The following is a 10,847-nucleotide window of genomic DNA, read 5'->3' on the forward strand; positions in this document are numbered from 1 at the left end:
TTATCTGTCCTTTCCGCCAAGCGTGTATCTATCCATCACTGAACACTTAGCTAAAACATCACCTCCTCTATGAAGCCTCTTCTGCCAATACCCATCTCTAAAAGGCAAAAGGGGACTACCTCTCCCTGCAAGAGTTAGCTGGGGAAATGAGTAGGAATGGTCCTGACAAAGCTGTGAATGATTTCAAGTTCATCTTCAAAGATACCAGAATCCCTTTCTACTACCTTTTCACAGGCTTCTAGATTTTTGGTACCCAAAGACCACTTTATCTCTTTCTCTTTCTTATCAATTCTTGCTAATTGGAAAAGAGCTAGTTTGAATCCTTTGCACTTGAATTTGAATTTGTTTACATCCAGGGACTGTTGAATTAATGAATTTTTGAGGAAACATCATGGGGCCAGGGACCATGTTTGTTTTCTTGTCTGTTACATCCCTAGTGAAAAACAACTGAGTAGGTGCTTGTGATGGTTAAATTTACCTTTCAACTTGGCTAGGTCACAGTACCCAGATATTTGATTAAACCCTATTGTAGATGTTTCTGTGAAGGTTTTTTAGGGAGAAGGGATTAATATTTGAATGAATGGACTTTGAGAAAAGCAGATTATCCTCTACAGTAGGGGTGAGGCTCCTTTACTCATTTGAAGGCCTTAATATAAAAAAGCTGACTTCTGCACATGAAGAGGGTATTCTGCCTGGCAGGTTTTGGGCTTGTCATCCTTTACAATTGCATGAACTAATTTCTTAAAATAAGTCTCTCTATATATACACATCTTATTGGTTCTATTTGTCTGGAAACTTTGACTAATGCAGTGCTTTATAAGTGTTTCATAAATATTCAACAAATGAATAAATAAGTAAATAAACATGAATAAGTGGATAAAATGTCTTTTTCAGGAACATTTCTATTTAAGCCTCATGTGAGACTGTTATGTGAAAGATTTAGCCTTTACTCAATATCATACAGCAACAGGTGCCATTCTTAGTATTTCTGTGAACCCTGTGGCCCTTTTTGTATTTGGAAGACTAGGTGTTCAAGAGTAAAAACAGAAGCCAGCTGTTGGATTTTCAGGGTTTCTTTTTAAAAAAGATTTATTTATTTATCTGAGAGAAATAGAGAGAGAGCAGGGGGAGAGGAGCAAAGAGGGAGGAAGAGAGAAAAAGAGAAGCAGACTCTGCACTGAGTGTGGAGCCAGATGGACAAGGGGCTCGATCCCATGACCCTGAGATCATGACCTGAGCTGAAATAAAGAATTGCATGCTCAATTGACTGAGCCACCAGGCACCCTGGATTTTGAGTTTTAAAAACCTTAGCCTGAGTGATTGATGGAAAGACTGAGCCATTAACTTTGTAGAATACAAGGTTGAGATAAAATTTTTCACCCACTCTAACTAAATAAAGACTTCTCAGACCAGGCAAAGGGGAGTCAAAGAAGGAGAGGTGAGTGTATTAGGTACTGTGGGTCCCTGAGGAGGACATCCTAATGTCCAAGCCTGGGGTTTGAGTGGGAGAAGAAACTCTAGATGGGTCCTGATCTGGTGGTAGAAGGGACCTGTCCCTTCATTCCCAAACAGTGCCTGGGAATGTGGCAAGGAAACATGGTTGAATGTTATATCTGGGCAGAGAAGTCTTCAGGTAGATAAGTAGAGTGCCTGAAGCTTGGCAAGACAAGAGAGCTATACAGAGTGGTCCCAAAGGGAAAACAGAAGTAACTGAAAGTAAGCCAGTCATGAAGGAGCCTTGGAATGAGGAATGAGTATAAGTCAGCAGGCACCTGCATGAGTCTGTGATGGAAGGAAGATGTTTCAGCAGATGCCAACATAGACAATGGTCCAAGTCACATACTACCTCTGCCTGCTAATGCCTTGGGCTACAAAAGAAACTAAGGGAGATCTAGGGTAATGGTTTAGAACACAGACTATAACATGACTTATAAAACTTTATTTCCTTGAGCCAATAACTAATTTTCTATATACTCATCTCCCTATATATAAAATGAGACAATAATAGATTCTAAATTGGGCTGTTGTAAGAATCAAATAAGTTAATTTCTTTCCTGGTTATGGGTATGTTCAGGTTTTCTACTTCTTCATGTTTCAGTTTTGATAGTTTATATGTTTCTAGGAATGCATCCATTTCTTCCAGATTGCCTGATTTGTTGGTATATAATTGCTCATAACATCCTCTTATAATTGTATTTCTTCAGTGTTAATTGTGATCTCTCCTCTTTCATTCACGATTTTATTTATTTTGGTCCTTTCTCTTCCCTTTTTCACAAATCTGGCTATGTGTTTATTGATCTAATTAATTCTTTCAAAGCAATTGAACTACTAGGTATTTATTCAAAAGATACAAACATAGTGATTCAAAGGGGCACATGCACTCCAATGTTTATAGCAGCAATGTCCACAATAGCCAAACTATGGAAAGAGCCCAGATGTCCATTGACAGATGAGTGGATAAAGAAGATATGGTATGTATACAAAATGGAGTATTACTCAGCCATCAAAAAACATGAAATCTTGCCATTTGCAATGACATGGATGGAAGTAGAGGGTATTATGCCAACTGAAATAAGTCAGATGGAGAAAGACAATAATCATATGATTCCACTCATATGTGGAATTTAAGAAACGAAACAGGTGAATATAGGGGAAAGGAAGGAAAAATAAAATAAGATGAAAATAGAGAGGGAGGCAAACTGTAAGAGACACTGAACTCTCAGAAACAAACAGGGTTGCTGGAGTGGTGGTGGGTGGGAGGAAGGTATAATTGGGTGATGGACATTAAGGAGGACACTTGAAATAACGAGCAATGGATGTTCTATACAACTGATGAATCACTAAATTCTACCTCTGAGACTAATAAAGCAGAATATGTTAATCAAGTAGAATTTAAATAAAAAAATTTTTTTAAAAGAATCAAATGAGTGAAGACATGGAAAGCATGTAAAACAATGCCTAGCATAGATTAAGTGACATGTAAGTGTTAGTTGTTTTTCATATTATTGTTGTCAGACTGGCCTGCCAAAATTTAAACAAAACCTCAAAGAAAATGTGTGAGAGAAATCCTGATGTAATTGAGATTGTGTCTGCCATCTGATGGCATAAGGGTTTGTATTATTAACAGTTGAGAGGTGTTACAGAAAAGTAGGGATAGTTACATTTTGTATACATTTAAACAGTGACATACCTGAAATTTTTGCAAGTTCAACTAGGAATTCCAGGTGTCATTATATGGTGGGGAGGTTGAGATTGATAAGCCCATGATATATAAGCCATATTATCAATGAATGTGAGCCACTTGAGGAAACATGCAACAATAGGAACCAGGGTATAGGTGGAGGGTTAGCTTACTGGGGGGGAAGGGAGCACGGGGCATTGGGGAACAGGGAAGAGGTGGAGGGTTAACTCAATGGGACAGGAAATGATGGGGACCAGGTTGAATATTAGCTTAGGAGAGGAGGGATTGTCTCTCTTTAGAGAGTGAAGGGAAAGATGTGAGGGGACTATGTGTGTTGAACCAAAGGTAATTAACCCAAGAGTTGCTAGTATCTATGGTCTTTTTGAGGTGGGAAGTGAGGTCATCCACCAAGATAGGGTTAGAGACTTAAAAACAAAGGAAAGAAAATAATAGTCATAAAATGGCATTTGAGTTGCTTCCTAGGTGATTAAGAGCAGCATTGGGTCTGCAGTGTAGTTGGACTTTAAAAATGTCTGATGGACAACCACTTGAAAACACGCAAAGGAATTTCTAGTCTAGAAGAAAATACAGCCCAATGCACATTATGGTTCTATTAGAGTAGTGATATTCTGAATGACATATTTATATTTTCAAATATTTTATAGTGAAGTTATAATATTCTGATCATTGGAAATGTGTATAAAATATATTTAAAAAGAATGTATGATGTGTCACATTGTCAGTGTTCTCAAAAATCACCATGACTAATGTCATCTTTGGCTATGAATCATAATGGTTTGTCTTCTTGAAGCAATTTTCTTTTCTAATGAAGTATGGTTGACATACAATATTATTTTTAGGCATAGTGATTTGACAATTTGGTTTGACAATTCTATACATTACACAATGCTCACCATAATAAATGTAGTTACCGTTGGTCTTCACACAAAGTATTATAATGCTATTGACTATATTCAATAATATTAACTATATAATATACAAGTCAGTATACAATATTATTGACTATGTTGTGCTTTTCATCCCTGTGACTTATTTCTACCTGGAAGTTTGTATCTCTTAATCCCCTTCACCTATTTTATCATAGGTTAATCTGACACTCTTGTTTCACTATGATAACCTAGATATGATATGGCCTGTTTGCTTCAATGATTGAGTTAATAATCCTACAGCAATATACATTCTAGTCCAGTTTCTCCTGAACTGTTTTTTTAAAATCCTTCAGGAACCATGAATTATAATTCAATCCAGGATATTCTCACCAGCTCAGAATAACCTAATAAAATTCAATACTCATAGAAAGAACTATGGCTACTGGAACTCAGGAAAAATGATTTGCTCAGTGAGCATCAACCTAAAAGCTAATGGCACACTTGAATTTTATGCATCTTCTTTTTCCCTGTCCCTTTGAGTCAGAGATCAGCTCTACTCTCTGACTAAGCCTCTTCACAACACAATTATGTTGCCATAATTGATGCCTAATTCAGAAATGAGGTGGTAGGCATTTACATAATGGGGGATTATGTGCTGTTCACTCATAATGGCAATGATAGGGTTGTCAATCATTGTACGGTTTTATAGTGCCATGGAGGGGAGAAGCAGAAATAAATGAATGTGAAATCCATCACCTGAAGTGTGTTTAGAAGAGAATGAATTCTACTCTACACTTACTTAAAGTTCTGACGATAGAAAATAATAATAACTTTTATTCTGCAGGGTTAAGGATGGGTTGAGCAAAACCAGAGATTCTCAGTCTTAAACCTCAAATGGTAATCACTTGAGGAACTTTAAAAAGACTGATCCACCTGCCCCCTCCTCCAGGCCCTCCTCCTGCTTCCCCTTTCTGGGGAGACCTGATTAAATTTAAGCTTATAAGCAATGAATAATATTTTAGGATATCTCAACTATTACAAAGGACACATTTACACTAAAAAAAAATCATTATTTATCTAAAATTCAAATTCAACCATGTGTCCTATATTTTTAGTTGCTAAGTCTGGCAGTTCCCTGCCACTACATTCCATCCAGATTCAGAATGAACAGTTCTGGTATTTTTTAAAGTTCCTCAGGTGATTTTAATATACATCAAGTTTCAGAAACACTGGATAAAACTTCAAAGGCCCCCTCTGTAGACTAATGTTGACAGAAACGGGGAAAAGAAGGATGGATATGATTCTTAACAGATCAGTATAATCTATTGCTACTCCTTTAGAGTGTTCTATTTTTTCTTCCTATATTCCACATATTATTCTGTATTTGTTATAATTTATTAAAGAAAACAGTCATGGTGCTGCTGCATCCACAGCCCCTTCTGAACTATACTATATTATGCCCTTCACTGGTGCTGAGTGGGTATCTAGGTAGTTATGCAGGCATGTGTAGCCATGCTCTGTATCAGTGACCCTTCCTGCTTCCTTCTAAACTTTGACTACTGGGGCCAGGGTTGACTGAATTTGAGGAAGGCACATGGCCCAAGATTGCCAGTTTATAGTCTGGACAATGGCCTATCAGGTGGCATGGTACAAGAGTTCTGTCCAATAGGTTGATGATTAAATTAGACCAGATTCTTTCTTTAGAGATTTTATTTTTGGGTACAAAGTCTCAGTTTATTGGTAATGGAGGCAGAGTCATTCAGGATAGTTCAGGTTAGTGGCTCTCAAACTAAAATGAGCATTAGAATAATCTGCAGGGCTTATTAAAAGACAGAATTCTGGGTCCCATCCCCCAGTGTTTCTGATTCAGTAGGTCTGAGCTGCAGTCCCCAAATTTACATTTCTTTTTTTTTTCTTTTCAGTGTTCCAGAATTCATTGTTTATGCACCACACCCAGTGCTCCATGCATATCCACCACCACCTCCATAATATCCACCACCAGGCTCACCTAAGCCCTCCAGAACCCTTCAAGTTCCCTCCAGTTTGTTTCCCAGAATCCACAGTCTCTCATGGTTCATATTCCACTCCGATTTCCCCCAGCTCCCTTCTCCTTTCCATCTCCCCATGTCCTCTGTGTTATTCCTTATGCTCCACAAGTAAGCGAAACCATATGATAATTGGCTCTCTCTGCCTGACTTACTTCACTTAGCATAATCTCTTCCAGTCCTGTCCATGTTGATACAAAAGTTGGGTGTTCATCCTTTCTGATACTCCATAGTATATATGGACCATATCTTCTTTATCCATTCATCCACTGAAGGGCATCTTTTTTCTTCCCACAGTTTGGCAACTGTGGCCATTGCTGCTATGAACTTTGGGGTACTGATGGCCCTTCTTTTCACTACATCTGTATCTTTGGGGTAAATACCCAATAGTGCAATTGCAGGGTCATAGGGAAGCTCTATTTTTAATTTCTTAAGGAATCTCCATACTGTTTTCCAAAGTGGCTGCACCAACTTGCATTCCCACCAACAGTGTAAGAGGGTTCCCCTTTCTCCACATCCTCTCCAACACATGTTGTTTACTGTCTTGTTAATTTTGGCCATTCTAACTGGTGTAAGGTGGTAACTCAGTGTGGTTTTGATTTGAATCTCCTTGATGGCTAATGGTGATGAACATTTTTTCATATGTCTGTTAGCCACCAAATTTGCATTTCTAATGAATTTCTAGGTGAGGCTGCTGCCTTAGATTCAGGGACCACATTTTGAGAATTACTGGGTTAGCTCGTATGGTAGTAAAAAACAAGTTCCAAATCTCAGTGTAGGATGGAAACAAAGGTTTATTTCTTGTTTGGATCACATGTTTGTCATGAGTTTGCTGGGTTCTCTGCTCTGCAATGACAGCTCTCTCATCAGAGACCCAGATTGATGGAACAGCCACTCCCTGTACAGTTCTGGCCACAGTGAAACATGTGGTAGCTCTTAAAGTTTCTGCCTGGAAGTGACATATGTCACTTCTACTCAGTTTCACTGGCTTATACAATCATATGGCCACACATAACTTCTAGTAGAGCAGATAAATACAATCTGAGCATTTGCTTAGGAGGAAAGAAAGCCAAAGGATTTGCAGCCTGCTTTCTAATGACCACATAGAGGCTGTAACTAAAAATGACACCCTGAAAGAGAACAGCATGCACAGGGCATGAGACTGTCATAGCTATGAACTGAAGAAAACCTTGGCTGGTTGTTTGGTAGTGGTAGGAGTAATTAGAGATAGAGGCAAAGATGAAAAGAGTAATGTAATGTAAGTAATGTAAGTGGCCAAAGCTGCTTTTGGTCCTGACCCACATTTAAGGTTGTTTCATTAGGTTCTGGTCACCATGAAATGTGTTAATATGGCTGTTCCCTCATCCCTATGAGATTCCCAAGATCCTCATTCCCACATCCACCTGTAAGCTCTGAAAGCATTCACCTATGGGACTTCTTCACATTACCAAGTCACCACCAACAGAATGTATCCCAGAAATTAAATGTAATTGCAAAGTAGCTCAAGTCTCCAACGTGTGTTTTCCAAATATTATGAAGGGGATACATAAGCAAAAATAAAACATCTAAAAATTTCTTTAAATTTGTTATTTTCCACAGAAAGCTCCATGATCCCAATTCTTCTCTAGCCCTGGCTTTTGGATTTCTAGGTTATCTCCTTTCCCTTTACTCCCAGTTGTGCATTACAAAATCCCAAAGGTCTGATTTAGCAAAACAGGATTAGGACCAGCCTGAGCAGTTCCAACAGGCTCCTTTAGGTGCTGGGAGGAGGAAAGTCTAAAGATATGTGTAGGTTAATAGAAATCATTCACTCTTGCTATGAAAGTCTGTATCCAAGTTTGGACTCTGTTGATTATGAAGGAATGATGTCCCTCAGTGTGTTAAGTAATCAGGGTTTGTTAATAGCTGATGGTCAGTAGATAATCATATATGTAGAGTTTAGTAATTCATCAGTTGCTTATAACATCCAGTGCTCATATTTTAACAATATATATTCTTCCAGTCCATCAGCATGGAATATCTTTCCATTTTTTTGGTGTCATCTTTATTTATCAATATTTTATAGTTTTTAGAGTACAAACTCCTCGGTTAAGTTTATTCCTAGGTATTTTATTCTTTTTGGTGTAATTGCTAATGCAATTGTTTTCTTAATTTCTCGTTCTGCTGCCTCGTTATTAGTATATGAACCACAACTGATATCCATGTATTAACTTTGTATTTTACAACTTTGTTGCATTCATTACTTCTAATAGTTTTTTGGTGGAGTCTTTAGGGTTTTCTATGAATGGTATCATGTCACCTACAAATAGTGATAGTTAATTTCTTTCTTACCAATTTGGGTGAGTTTTATTTATTTTTCTTGTCTGATTGCTGTGGCTAGGACTCCCAGTACTATCTTGAATAAAAGTGATGAGAGTGGACATTCTGGTCTTATTCCTGATCTTAGAGCAAATGCTTTACATTTTTCACAACTGAGTATGATGTAAGCTGTGGGTTTTTCATATATGGCCTTTATTATGTTGAGATGTGTCTCCTCTAACCTCACTTTGTTGAAAGTTTTTATGATGACTAGATGTTGAATTTTTCAAATGCTTCTCCTGCATCAATTCAGATGATCATATGATTTTTATTCTTTGTTTTGTTAGTGTGATTTATCATGTGATTGATTTGTAAATATTGAACTATCTGTACATCCCTGCAATAAATCTTACTTGATTGTGGTGAATGATCTTTTGGTATATTGTTGAGTGTGATTTGCTAGTATTTGGGGGGGGGGTTGTATGTATCTTTATCAAGGAAATTGGCCTGTAGTTTTCTTTTTTTGTAGTGTCTTTATCTGGTTTTTCATCTGGGTCTTCTGGCTTCATAGAATGTATTTGGAAGCTTTTCTCTCCTTTCTGTTTTTTGGAATAGTTTAAGAATAGGTACTAATTCTTCTTTAAATGTTTGGTACAATTCATCTGTGAATCCATCTGGTCCTGGACTTTTGTTTGTTGGAGGTTTTTTACTACAAATTTGATTTAATTACTAGTATTTGGACTGTTCAAATTTTCTGTTTCATCCTGATTCAGTTTTGGAAAGTTACGTGTTTCTAGGAATTTATCCATTTCTCCATCCAATTTATCCATTTTGTTGGCATATAATTTTTCATAGTAATCTCTTATAATCCTTTGTATTTCTGTGGTGGTGGTTATCACTTCTTCTCTTTAATTTCTGATTTTATTTATTTGAGCCCTCTCTCTTTTTTTCTTAATTAGTTTGGCTAAAGGTTTATCAATTTTGTTTATCTCTTCAAAAACCAGTCTTGGTTTCATTGATCTTTTCTTTCTTTCTTTCTTTAAAATTTGCTTGTGTAACACATGAATTTACCATGAACCATGGGATTTTTTTTTCTCTTCACTATTTTCTCCTGTTCACTAAGTGATTGAGCTTGAGCCCTGAATTTTGTCCATCCTGTAGTATCACTTTTACAAACACTTCTAGGAGCAAGCAGCATTTCTTTTGGACTTGAGAAAGATGGCTGCCTTCTCTGGGCCCCATGATCTAGTGGACTTTGGCTTCTTCTCCCCTTGCCCCACTCTCCCCATAGGGTGAGAAGTCCCAGAGACCAAGAGCCCATGCCCACATGTAGCCTTCTCTCTAACCATATAGACCATGGTCCTGGAATTGAAATTCCCTGTGGTCCTGAGCCTGCTTCTAGGGTTTGTGTTGGCTTTGTCTCTGGGTCCATTTTCCTAAAGACAGAATGTACCACTGAATACATACCGCTGGGCTCAAAGAATGGCCTAAGGGTGGTTATTTGTGGGTGTATAAATGGAGTTTGGACATGTAGGTTGGGATATTGAGGCTGGTTGTGGCATGGAGGGAGATCTAGGGGTGGAAAGAGAGGGGTCATAGTTCATGGACCAGGGATTGGAACTCTCCGAAATAGGACTTTTGGGCACAGAACTTTTAGGAGCATAAGAAATTTAACTTCAAACAATGGCCTTTCATATGGTTCTGCAAGTGTGTTTGTTAAGGTGGGTGGTTATAACTTATTCTATTTGGCCATTTTTTAGTTTGGCTTATAACTTATAATAGTCAGAATTATGGCACACAGATCTCCATTTATATCCTTGTCCCAGACCTGATAAATGTTAGAGTCTGGCAGGGGGTGGGTGAAGCATGTGGAGAACTCAAAAGGCTGGTACTCAGGTATTGACCTGGAAGAACAAGGAAGAACCTGTCGATTTAATTTCATGAAGTAACCACTAATGATAGCACTTTGACTATCTAATTTTATGGATTTACAATGGATTGTTCCCAAATCAAGCTCTCCAAAGCCTCATAGGAGAGCCTAGCCAGCCCTTCCCCTTCCCCAAAAACCCTCATGCTTCACTTAGCCAACTTGGTTCTCATTTTAGCTCATCAAAAACTTGTATATGAGAAGCTGAGTTGTGATATTGAATTCACTAACACTCAAAACACTCTGGTTTCTAGATTCTATAACTTGGTGGCCAGGAGCATAAGCTTTGGAGTCGAGAGACCTAAGCTAGGAGGTCAACTCCTCTGCTCATGAGCTGGGAGACCTCAGGCAAGACTCACCTTCTCTGAGCATTAGTTTCTCCATTTGTAATAAATAGGATGATGATTTCTGCCTTACTAAGGTATTATAAGGATTTAATGAGAAAGACATGAAAGAGCCTAGCACACAACATGCAAAAAGGAGTAGCTGCTTCCATTACTGGTCCT

The sequence above is a fragment of the Lontra canadensis genome, unplaced genomic scaffold (genome assembly GCF_010015895.1).
Source record: "Lontra canadensis isolate GAN:19392208 unplaced genomic scaffold, GSC_riverotter_1.0 scaffold11, whole genome shotgun sequence".
NCBI classification, from domain to species: domain Eukaryota; kingdom Metazoa; phylum Chordata; class Mammalia; order Carnivora; family Mustelidae; genus Lontra; species Lontra canadensis.